General features: G+C 50.5%; 1 protein-coding gene across 3 annotated transcripts in view; it reads left to right on the top strand.

Moving 5' to 3' along the window:
- The first annotated feature begins 5,020 nt into the window (after window positions 1–5,020).
- Window positions 5,021–11,587, top strand: part of VWA5B1 (von Willebrand factor A domain containing 5B1) — a 70,754-nt gene continuing 64,187 nt past the window's right edge. For 2 of the 3 annotated variants that reach the window (XM_055097283.2, XM_003814406.4), the window contains exon 1: window positions 5,021–5,749. The gene's annotated coding sequence lies outside the window, so the exon portion shown is untranslated. Of the gene's footprint in view, window positions 6,407–11,587 lie in introns of all 3 variants that reach the window. The other variant, XM_063594347.1, reaches the window with a different exon arrangement.

Below are 11,587 nucleotides of genomic sequence, written 5' to 3'. Positions count from 1 at the left end.
AGGACTTACCCAAAAGACATCAGGAAGCTGAAATCTACAAGAGGTGGTTGATATGGTTTGGCTGTGTACCCACCCAAATCTCATCTTGAATTCCCATATGTTGTGGGAGGGACCCAGTGGGAGGTACTTGAATCACAGGGGCAGGTCTTTCTCATGCTGTTCTCGTGGATAGTGAGTAAGTCTCATGAGATCTGATGGTTCCTATAAGGGGGAGTTTTCCTGCACACACTCTTTTTTGCTTGCTGCCATCCATGTAAGACATGACTTGCTCCTCCTTGCCTTCTTCCATGATCCTGAGGCTTCCCCAGCCACGTGGAACTGTAAGTCCAATTAAACCTCTTTCTTTTGTAAATTTCCCAGTCTTGAGTATGTCTTTATCAACAGGATGAAAATGGACTAATACAGTGGTGTATCAGTTAGCTATAGCCAGAAAATGCTGCATAGCAAACCACTCCAAACTCAGTGACTTAAAGCAGCAATAATTTATGGTCACATATCTCTAGATAAGCTAAGAATTGGTTGATCCTGGCTGGGCTCTGCTGGACAGCTCTGCTGAGCTGTGCTCGACTTGCTTCTGCATCTGCAGTTGGCTGATTTCAGCTGGGCTTGATTGGGGTGGTTTGGTGCTGCTCTGTGTATCTCTTCTCCTCCTGGAACCAGTGGGCCAATCTTGGTGTATTTTTCTTATGGCAACAGGGGCAGAGTCCCAAGAGAACAAACCCAATCAGGCAAGCCCTTTATCAGCCTTTAATTATGTAATTCCCACCAATATTAAATTGGCTACGTCATGTGGCTGAACCCAAGGTGAAGGGATGGGAGCAACATTCCACCTTTTTAGAGGAAGAACTGCCAAATCACATAGCAAAGGGCATGGACACAGGGAGGGGTGAAGAACTAGGGCAAGTCATGCAATTTCCTGGACCAGGTAAGAGGTTGGAACAGAAGAGTAGAGAGAAAGGGAGTTCATGAGGGTTTGTTTGTTTGTGTGTTTGTTTGCCAAGAGCCCAACTGTCTCCAAAACTTGAGCTCGGCCCCCTTCATACCCCACAGCCATACTTGGCTGGGTCCAACCCCTTCAGGAATTAAGCCTGAGGCAGGGGTCCTCTCAGATGCAATGCCTATGCAGCCTGGCTACCCTGCTCAGGATGTTCTAGGGAAAGAGCCACCCCTAGGCCCCTGTCCCCCATCTAGACTCTCCCTAGTCTCTCTGACAGCCCTGCTCTGGCCGCCCCCCGAGGCTGCATCACTGAAGGACTAGCTTTCCTTTCTTATCCAGAATGTGTTAGTTACACACTCCAGAGATTTGTTTCCCTCCATGTGGGCAGAAACAGCTGCACAATTGCTTTCAATCATGTAAACAGAGGGCTGGGTGGGAAAAGAGGTGTGTGTTTGCAGGCAGGAGGAATCCATTGCTTCTGTCCTCTGAATTCCCTCTTCATCTCTGCACCCACCTCTCTTCTCTTGCTGCCATTCCAGACCATCCACCTTGCATTCTCCAACTGCAGAACAAATAGGAAGGAGATTTAGCCTCTCCAGAGGGCAACCCTGAAGGAAGGCGGCAGAAATGGCCTGTACCCTGGCTAGCCTGACCAGGTGACCTGGGAGAAGTCACCTCTCCTTTATGGATCTCAGTTTCACCCCTATAACATAGTAATATTCATCTAGGGAACATTGCATGTTTATTAACATTGCATGTTATTTTAACAGATGCTTGTATGGTGCTTACTAAGCCCTTTGCAAATATTAACTCACTTAATGATCATAACAGCAATTCAAGGCATCATCATTTTGCAGAGAGGAGACTGAAGCACAGAGAGAGGTTAAGTAATCTTCCCAAGGGCACACAGCTGGGAAATGATCAAGCCAGGGTTTGAACCCAAGCTATTTGGTACCAGAGTCCACATTTAATCATCCTATTATGCTGCTACTTCCTTTCCTGGCCTCTCTGAACTTCTAGAAGTTCAGCAACCTGGCCTATTGGAATCATGCCTGTCCTGTGTCCTTTATTTCCTCTGAATGGGTATTGTGGATTAAATTGTGTCCCTCTGGAAGATATGTTCAAGTCTTTTTTTTTTTAACTCTTAAGTTCTGGGATACATGTGCAGAATGTGCAGGTTTGTTTCATAGGTATACACATGCCATGGTGGTTTGCTGCACCTATCAACACCTCATCTAGGTTTCAAGCCCTGCATGCATTAACTGTTTGTCCTGATGCTCTCCCTCCCCTCACCCCCACCCACAGGCCCTGGTGTGTGTTGTTTCCCTCCCTGGGTCCATGTGTTCTCATTGTTCAACTCCCACTTATGAGTGAGAACATGCGGTGTTTGGTTTTCTGTTCCTGTGTTAGTTTGCTGAGGATGATGGCTTCCAGCTTCACCCATGTCCCTGCAAAGGACATGATCTCATTCCTTTTTTATGGCTGCATAGTATTCCATGGTGTAACATATGTTCAAGTCTTAACCCCCAGTACCTGTGAATGTGACCTTACTTGAAAGTAGGGTCTTTGCAAATGTGATCAAGCTGAGATGCAGTCATACTGGGTTAGAGTGGGCCCTAATCCAGTGTCTTTATATGAGAAAGGAAAGGGAGATTTGGAGACAGACATGGAGACACACACAGGGAAGACGGGCCTGTGAAAATGTAGGCAGAAGTTGAGGGATGCAGCTACAAGCCGCAAGATGACAAGGATTGCCAGCAACTGCCAGAAACTATGAGGGAGCAAGGAACGGTTCTTCTGCAAAGACTTCAGAGGGGGTGCGGCCCCACTGGCACCTTGATTCCAAACTTCTAGCCCCTAGAAATATGAGAGAATAAATGCCTGCTGTTTTGATCCACTCAGTTTGTGGTCATTTGTTCTGGGAGCCCCAGGAAACTAATACAATGGGGTAAGAAAATCTTGAACCCTGCAAGAAGAGGCAGCTCTCAGCCTTCTCCACACACACCATTCACATCTCAGGTCCTCTGTCTCCCGCCGCCTCTCATGTCCTCTTCATGCCTTGTATCCACTCAACGAGGCTGATGTTGTTCTCCCAAAGAGTTTTGGTCCTAAAATGTAAACTCCAGGCTTGGGACAGTTTAGTCAAAAGGATGACCAGTGGATACAGATTTCTGGTCCCATATTCACTGGGAGACAGGGATCTTGAACTTTGTGGGGGACTGAGAATTGGACTTTGGGAGCCTGGGGATGTGTGGGGGTGGTGGAGGTTAGAATTCTAAGTGGCTATGTCCCCAAGCCCCGGTCCCCTATCTCCAAGGAACCAGGACTCTCTGAGCTGAAAAGTGACTCATAGCCACTCTAAGAGGCATGAGGTCATGTGGCATTGTTGCAAGGATGCTAGACTTGGGAGTCATGGAGAACTGAGTTTGAATCCCAGCTCTGCCACTTCTTGGCTATAACAAAAGGCCAGTCACTTCACCTCTCAGGCTCAGTCCCCACCCCCTGTGGAGCGGGGCTGATGGTACCTGCTGCACTGGGTGATTATGAGGGTTAAATAAAATAATGCATGCAGAAAGGCTTCAGGGAACTGTTGTGTGGGACAAAATCTGGTTGGGAACCTGTGTGCCAGGTTCCTGGAAATCTGTGTCTTACTCATCATCACTTTCCCCAAGCACTGGCTCCAAGGCCCGGCTCAAGGTGAGCAAGTGTAAGTATCGAACTGAAGGTAAGCTTTGTCTCATCCTTGGTTAGTTCTTGTATGACAGAGGCACCTTTCCATTGCCCAACCTATCATTTTCTCCTCAGCCTATGACAGCAGTTTTGCTTCTCTCTGGAGACTGATCCAACACCCCAGCCGGCCTTCAGAGGTAATCCAGGCAAAAGAGCCAAGCCTGAGAAGTTCATTTGCCCGTGTCTAGTTCACCTTCCTCTCACCTCCTCCATTCCCTCTGCCCAGCAGTGCCCCCAAATTCCCCCTCCAGAATGTTCTGTAAGGTTCTTTTGCTGGGGCTTCCCTTTCAACTGTCTGACACCTTCATGGATGGGGAAGTCCTGAGACTTCAGGTAGCATGTTTCATGAAGTTCTTGGGGGAGGATTCAAAACTCTTTTGGAACCCTAAGGTGTGACTGCATAATGGGGAATCACCGGTTCGTGGACTTCTGGCTAAGATCACATATCATCTGTTACCCCAGCTGGGAGTTCTTGCACCCCACCTGACATCTGTGCTCCCTTTTGCCATTGCATCCACCCACTACCCCTATCCTATCCTCAGGCTCCTCTCTCCTTAGGCAGAGAGTCCAGAAGAGGAGCTGATCATCTGTCCCAGATGAAGTCTCTTGTGTGGAGAAGGAGGTAGGGTGGAGAGGTGGCATCAGACAGACCTGGGTTCCAACTTTGGCTCCTCCACGTCCTGTGTGGCCTAAGGAAACTCACATCACCTCTCTGAACTCATATTTGAAATGAACATAGCATAGCATCCACCTCCCAGTGTTTGGTACAGAACAAGTGAGATGCACTTCTTCCAGGCTATGTGTGCGGTGCCCAGCTCACAGTGACAGCTATAAAAAGCCAATAAGATATGGTGGAGTTTCTGGTGTTGGGATCACTGTGAATTTGAATCCCTGCTCTGTCATTTCATGGCTCTGTACCTTCAGCAAGTCATTCTGCCTCTCCAAATCACAATTTCTCTGTAAACCTGGAAGAAAGGCCCTCTTCTTGAGGATTTTTATAAGGCTTAAATGAGATGTGTGATCATTTGCTTCATCCTGTACCTCTGAAGCATCTTTCAACTTTGAACTCTTTAACTCTAGGCTCTGAATTTAGATTTTGCAGTCCTTAGAGTTCAGTTCGATACTTACACTTGCTCACCTTGAGCCGGGCCTTGGAGCCAGTGCTTGGGGAAAGTGATGATGAGTAAGACACCGATTTCCAGGAACCTGGCACACAGGTTCCCAACCAGATTTTGTCCCACACAACAGCTGGCCACTGACTTCCTTGATTATAGCAAGCCCCTGGCTCTCTGGGCTACGCAACTTTGTATCTCCAAAGGCCAGACCTCCAGTCTGATGCCCCCAGGGGCTGCACCTAGAATCCTAGCAATTTCCCGTGTGGCTTTGGCATGGCCAGGAGCAGCAAGGGATGGCTTGGGACTCTAAGGGTGAATAGGCATGGCCAAAGGCCCCGGCAGAGGACCTGCCCATGACCACGGTCACCAATACTGTCTGTTCACTACACCGTGGCCTCATGGGGGAGAATGGATTGGCAGCTTGTAACACTTGGCTAAAAAATAAACTTGCTGGGGGGCAGGGAGATATAGAGGGGCCAGCTCCTGCACAGGCAGTAGGTACCCCTGGCCCAGGCAGACTCTGCACAGTGTTGAAATACCCTGGAGGCAGCCCCACTCCCCAGGGAGGAGCTGCCCGCAGGACTATTATCACAGGCCAGGCCCTTTCCTTCAGCCCCAGCAGGGATTAGCTGAGGCTGCTAAGTGGCCTCCAGCTTTCTCCTGTGCTCCGGAGAAGGGGGGAGGGAAGGGCGAGGGGTGGGGAAACAGCACCAGCGGTGTGTGCGTATGGGGTGATTGTCATGGTTACGCTCTGACAAAACAAATGGCTCGGCTTCCTGCAGGCCACCTAAACAGCTATCGCAATGTGGGCATTGATCAAGCCAGCTGCCAGGGCAGCGGGCGCAGGACTTGGGCACTGGAGCCCAGCCCCGGACCGCACCTCCAGCAGTGCTGGGTGCAGAAGGCAGTCACTGTGGCAGTGGAGAGACAGAGTGTGTACCCAGACACGTGTTGCTTCTGGGGTAAGGTAAGGGCTGGCCCCACTTGTGTCAGGAGGAGAGGCTGGACAAGGGGGCTGCTCTGGGTGGGCAAGGGCATGCATGAGTGTGTGTGTATGTGTGTGTGTGTGGTGAGTTTGTGTGTCTATGGGCATGTGTGTCAGGGTGTGTACACTGTGTGCAGGCACCATGGGGAGGAGCCCAGGATGCTTCAGCATAAGAAGTGAGGGAGCACGGCCACATGTTGCTACTCAGGTCCAGCTCTCTCTCTCTCTTTCTCTCTCTCTCTCTCTCTCTGTCTGTCTCCTCTATTTCTCTCCCTCCCCACACCTTCTGCTCCCTCTTCTCTTTCTCGTTTGCTTTCTGTGTCTGTTTCTCTTTTTTCTGTGTGTGAGTCTCTGCGTCTCCTTCTCTCTGTGTCTCTGTCTCTCTCTTCTCTGTCTCTGCCTCCTTCCTCCCTCTCTCAACCTTCCGTCCCTGCCACCTGTTTCCACCACTTCCTGGTCAGTCCCCCATCATCCCTCATCTGTCCTCCAGAGCTCTGGGACAGTCAGGAGCTCTGCAGGGTGCCCACCCCGGCAGCCGGGCTCATGCCTGCTGCCCTTCGGATGCCCCGCAGCTTGTGACCATCCCCAGAGCCACCGGCCAAGCGCACACCCTTTCCTGGGCCCCGTGTCTCCTGCAAGGTAAGAGGGGAAGGAGAAAAGGTCCTCGGGCAGAGGGAGGCGGCTAGTGGAGAGGAACTCAGCAGCGGGTGCAGTGTGGCGCCTGCTAACGCATCAAGCCTCCGCTGGAAGTTCCACCATAACGTCTGCGGCAGCCCCAACAGTTCCACCCCATGCTCCCGCCGCCAGCACCACAGCAGCAGAAGGAGGCCTGTGGGGCGGGGGCCAGAACCTTTCCCTCCTCCCTTGTGAAGAGCAACAGGCGTCACACCATCCTGCCTCTCCCACTAACCCCGTTCCTTCTTTTGCTTTTTCTCTCTTTCTTTTTTCTTTTTTTCTTTTTCTTTTTCTTTCCCTCTCTCTCTCTTTCTCTTTTCTTTCCCTCTCTTTCTTTCTCTCTCTTTCTTTCCTCTTTCTTTCCTCCCCCCCTCCTGTCCTTCCTCACCTCCTTCCTTCTTTTTTTTTTTAGACTTAGGAAGTAAGTCTTCTCTGCTGAGGCGCAGCCCCTTCCCTGGGCTCACCTGTCTAAACCCAGCCAGCTCATGGGGACTGGATGAGGCTCAAAGGGGTCTGGATGAGCTCTGGTCCTCCTGCTCCTGGGAAGAGGTGGTGAGGCCACGAGGCTCTGTGGTCAGCTGGGTTGGCCGGTGGGGCTGAGCACATGTGCATGTGTGTGCGTGTGATGCATGCAGGCATATGCTCTGGAAAGGTATATTAGGGCATGTGTGTGTGTAAGGGGATTACCTGGAGGGTAGGGACGTGTATCAGGGAACTACATGAGTTGGTAAGCGGGTCTGTGTGTGTATATAAATGTGTTTATGTGTTTGTGGGTGCATGTGGGGGACAGCCTGTGTTTGCTGCTGTGCAGGGATTTAAGAGTGCAGTGGCATACGTGTGTGTGTGTGCACACGTGTGCACATGCAGAGAATTGTGAATTGAACTTGACCCAAAGGTTGCTGGGCAGGGTCCCCAAAGTCTGATATGTGGCTGTGGGGCCCTCATCACCCAGCCTTGGCTGGCATCTGTCTGCAGGGATAGTGCTTCAGTTGTCTCCAATCCAGCCCCATCCAGGTGATGGTGCAGGGCTGGTGGTCACTGTGCCCGGGTGGGTGGCCTGCAGACCCCGCTGCCTTGCTGGCTTGAAATGTGCCAAGGCTCCTGACCTGGAAATGGCTCAGGCTCTGAGCAGCCTCCTCAGCTTCAGGGATTAGGAAACTCAGGATCTGTGACCTCACAGAAAATGGGGTGAAGACCAGCCCCAGATCTGGGCCAGACACAGCTCTCAGAAGGTGCTCTAGACACTGGCGATTAGGCTGTTAGTAAAGTTGTCCCAGCTGGGAGGAGGAGGTAGAAGACAGGCAGCCCCACCCAGGGTGATGACACCAGTGTTCTGTTCCAAGGAGCTAGGACACCCACTCAGCCATCCCTGTGGCCCCTACTCACCTGGCAGCCCCTGGGCCCAGAGGGAAGAAGCACTTTTGTGCTTCCTCTGTCTCACTCATTGCGGCTTTGCTCCAGGCTCTGCTCTGAGCCAGCACCTTCACTGACTGGCTGGCCTCTTGTTACCAATGATGCGAATGCTGGTTATGGCTCTGTGAGAGGCCAGCTCCATGGGGACAAGGGACAGCTCTGAGGAAAGGAGGGCAGTGGAAGAGGCACCCAGGGGCTCAGGGGCAGCACTCCTCCAGGCCACTGGCCTGGGCTCCTTTTCGGATACCGGTTGTCCTCTCTGCTAAATACCTACCTGGGTTTCTCTCAGTACCTCGATGGTTCCCTCTACAACACAACCTCCAGTGACCAATGACCAGGCTATACAGACACAGGTTTCTCGTGGTCTCACAGGCGTCCTTACTCCAGTCAGCCTGGGAAGGGGCTTGAGCAAGGCCAAGAAGAGGGTCACCTAAACAGGAAGCTGACAGACATCCCTGGGGGAACTGGGAACAGCCCAGTGGGGTCACTGGACTGAGTATGACTCCAGGTCACCAGGGGTGCACAAGTCTTTTCATCCTATGAAACCCTCTGGGTTCCTGGATTCCTTAGGGAGAGGGGATTGGGATCAGCGGTGTTCTGTGTGGGGCTAGGCAGGCTTCCTGAAGGAGGTGACACTAGAGTGGGGATTTGGAGGAAGCAATGGATGGATGTGGCTACGTGGGTGGACAGAGAGGAGCAGGGAAGTGTTTCCCACATGACTGGAGTGTGAGTGCAGGCAGGGCTGGGAGGGGCAGGAGGTCTTCGTCGATCAGTGTCAGTTTGAATGAACAGACAAGAAAGGGTGGAAATAGGGAAAGGAATGAAAACCATTGGATCACTGGGCACCCACTTCATGCCGGGCTCTGGGCGGGATGTTGGGTCTCTGTCCTCAAGAGGCTTGCAGTCTCAAGTGGGGAGACCAGTGGTCATCAATTACCCAAGCTTATGCAAAATAACACTCAGGAGAAGAGCTCCTGGATTTGAAGTACAGAGGCAAGGGCTGGGTCAGAGACACATCTTTACTGAGTCAACTGCTTATGCATCAAAGCAGGGTAGGGCAAGTTTGAACCTGGAGGAATTTTTGTCTTCGGCGTCTGGTCACTTGCCTCTCTATAGTCCTGGCCCCAAGGATGAGCCTGCAAAACTAGCAGAGAAGGAACAGTTAGACACGGGGGTTGGGGAAAAAGGGACAAAGAGTAGTATCTAGTTTCTTTCTTGCCTTGTGTCATTCCCTTACCTGGTGCCTTACCCATGGGGTTTTATTTATTTGTTTATTTATTTTTGAGACGGAGTTTCACTCTTGTTGCCCAGGCTGGAGTGCAATGGCATAATCTCGGCTCATTGCAACCTCCGCCTCCCAGGTTCAATCAATTCACCTGCCTCAGCCTCCCAAGTAGCTGGGATTACAGGCATGCGCCACCACGCCAGGCTAATTTTGTATTTTTAGTAGAGACGGGGTTTCTCCATGTTGGTCTGGCTGGTCTCAAACTCCCAGCCTCAGGTGATCCGCCCGCCTCAGCCTCCCAAAATGCTGGGATTACAGGCGTGAGCCACCATGCCTGGCCTCCCATGAGGTTTTACTAATCTCTACTTTACAGGTGATAAAACTGAGCCTTGGAGAGCTCAAAGAGCTAGCCATAGCAAACAGCAGTGCCACCCTCTAGAAGAGAACTTAAGACCGCTCCATGCATGGAGATTGTTACAGCAGGATTTAGCTGAGCAAAGCTGGATCCTAGGGGCCCAGAGGAGGGAGCAATCACTCCTAGATAAAGGGGTGGGGAAAGGCTTCAGGGAGGAGGTGGATTTGAAGGGACCCAGCAGGATGAGTAGGTTTCAAAACACAGAGATGGGATCACAGGGCTCTGGGTTGAGGGAGGAACGTAAACAAGGGTGCAAAGTTGAGGCTCACAGAGGTCTGGGGAAGAGCACATATTCTAGTCTGGAACACAGAGTCAGAGTGGAAGAGAAATATGGAATCAGGCTGCAAAGGGGGATTGTGGGGCAGAGCTGAATTTGACTTGAGCAAGTCAGGCTTAGTTAAGACTATGAACAGTCCCAGAGCAGGGAAGCACTGTGGTCAGATCAAGATCTCAGGAAGACAAATTAACAAGCCGGAGAAATTGAAATCTCACCTCTTGAATCCTCACTGGGGTCTGGAAGGATCCTAGTCCCCAGTCTGAAAACCCTTTGCTAGATCGTGCCTTGTGAATCTTCCTAAGGCAAGGGTCCCCGGGTGTCTCAGCACAAAGCTCTTCTCCCTATTCCCATGACCACACTGAGGATCAAACTGCTGGGCGCAGGACTCTCTGCCAAGAGGTTCCTTCCATGGGTGCCACTGTGGAGACAGAGACAGGACCCAGGGCCAGGGCAGGCAGCTGGAGTGATGGTCCCAACCCAGCCTAGAATGTGGCCATTGAGGGAGTGGCTGGAGGGCAGGAGATGGGTCTACCTGGTTCGCCGTAGTGTCCCCCCTTCCTTATTCAGGCCCCATGGAGGAGTCTGCTTAATCATTATCTGTGACCCCATAGATGTGAGGTTGTAGGTTGGTTTGTTTGTTTGATGGAGTTTTGTTCTTGTTGCCCAGACTGGAGTGCAATGGTGCGATCTCAGCTCACTGCAACCTCCGCCTCCTAGGTTCAAGTGATTCTCCTGCCTCAGCCTCCTGAGTAGCTGGGATTACACGTGTGCACCACCAAGCCTGGCTGATTTTTTGTATTTTTAGTAGAAACAGAATTTTCCCATGTTAGCCAGGCTGGTCTCGAACTCCTGACCTCAGGTGATCCGCCCACCTCAGCCTCCCAAAGTGCTGGGATTACAGGTGTGAGCCACCATGCCTGGCCAAGGTTGTGGGTTTTTTAAAATGTCACCCTAATAGAGAACATGAATAGACTGTCCACTTACAAAAATAGTCCCTGAATAAATGTCTGTTCTTGCTCAGAACCAGCGTTGATCCCTGCCCTTCACCCAATACCCATGTCCATCAGTTTCTCCGTCAGGTGGGGTAAGCAGCTGATTATACAAAGCCAAAGGATTGCACGGTGAAACTGACATCATGTGAAAGTTGTGGGAGTTAGTGAGGCCAATAAAAGAGGACATTGGAGGACTCCTAGTCCTACACAAGGCCATAGATAAATGAGAACCTGGCATTTAGGCCAGAGAATGACAGAAGAGAATATGGACAACAATGAGTTCATGATAAGAAACTTTAATCATTATGCTGTGACAGTGAAATATGACCTTTTTAAAAATGTCATATCATGCTAGCATATAATTTTGTTCAGGAAAACCATGCCCTGCTAAACCAATCAATATTTGATTTGTCCTTTGAGGACTGAATGTTTTGGCACATGGTTGTAACTATAATCTTATTTTGGTCCAACATAAGATTCTATTTTCATATTTTTAGTCTCATTTCTCAAAATGAAATCCCAACTGAAATCTTTTCTTCATTCACCCTTTCCTATGACACGTTGGTCCCTGTTCTAAGTGGATTCACTTACAGTGGGCTTTTTCTGGTCAAATTATTGGGTTAACATGGGGATCTCTCATGATGAGTGTTTAATGCTTGTAGAGTTTATGAATGAATGACTATGGAGTTCTTTCCAGAAACATTCACTTTTGCCTTTCAGGCCTCTTGCTTCTGCATTGCCTGCCTCGCCTCAGGTCATTCATTAGTTTATTCAACATTTAATGAGCACCTGCTGATTGTCAGGCTCTCTTCTAAGGCACTGG

The sequence above is a fragment of the Pan paniscus genome, chromosome 1, assembly GCF_029289425.2.
Source record: "Pan paniscus chromosome 1, NHGRI_mPanPan1-v2.0_pri, whole genome shotgun sequence".
Taxonomy (NCBI): Eukaryota; Metazoa; Chordata; class Mammalia; order Primates; family Hominidae; genus Pan; species Pan paniscus.
The sequence above is the reverse complement of the archived record's forward strand: the minus strand, read 5'-3'. Positions and strand labels throughout refer to the sequence as shown.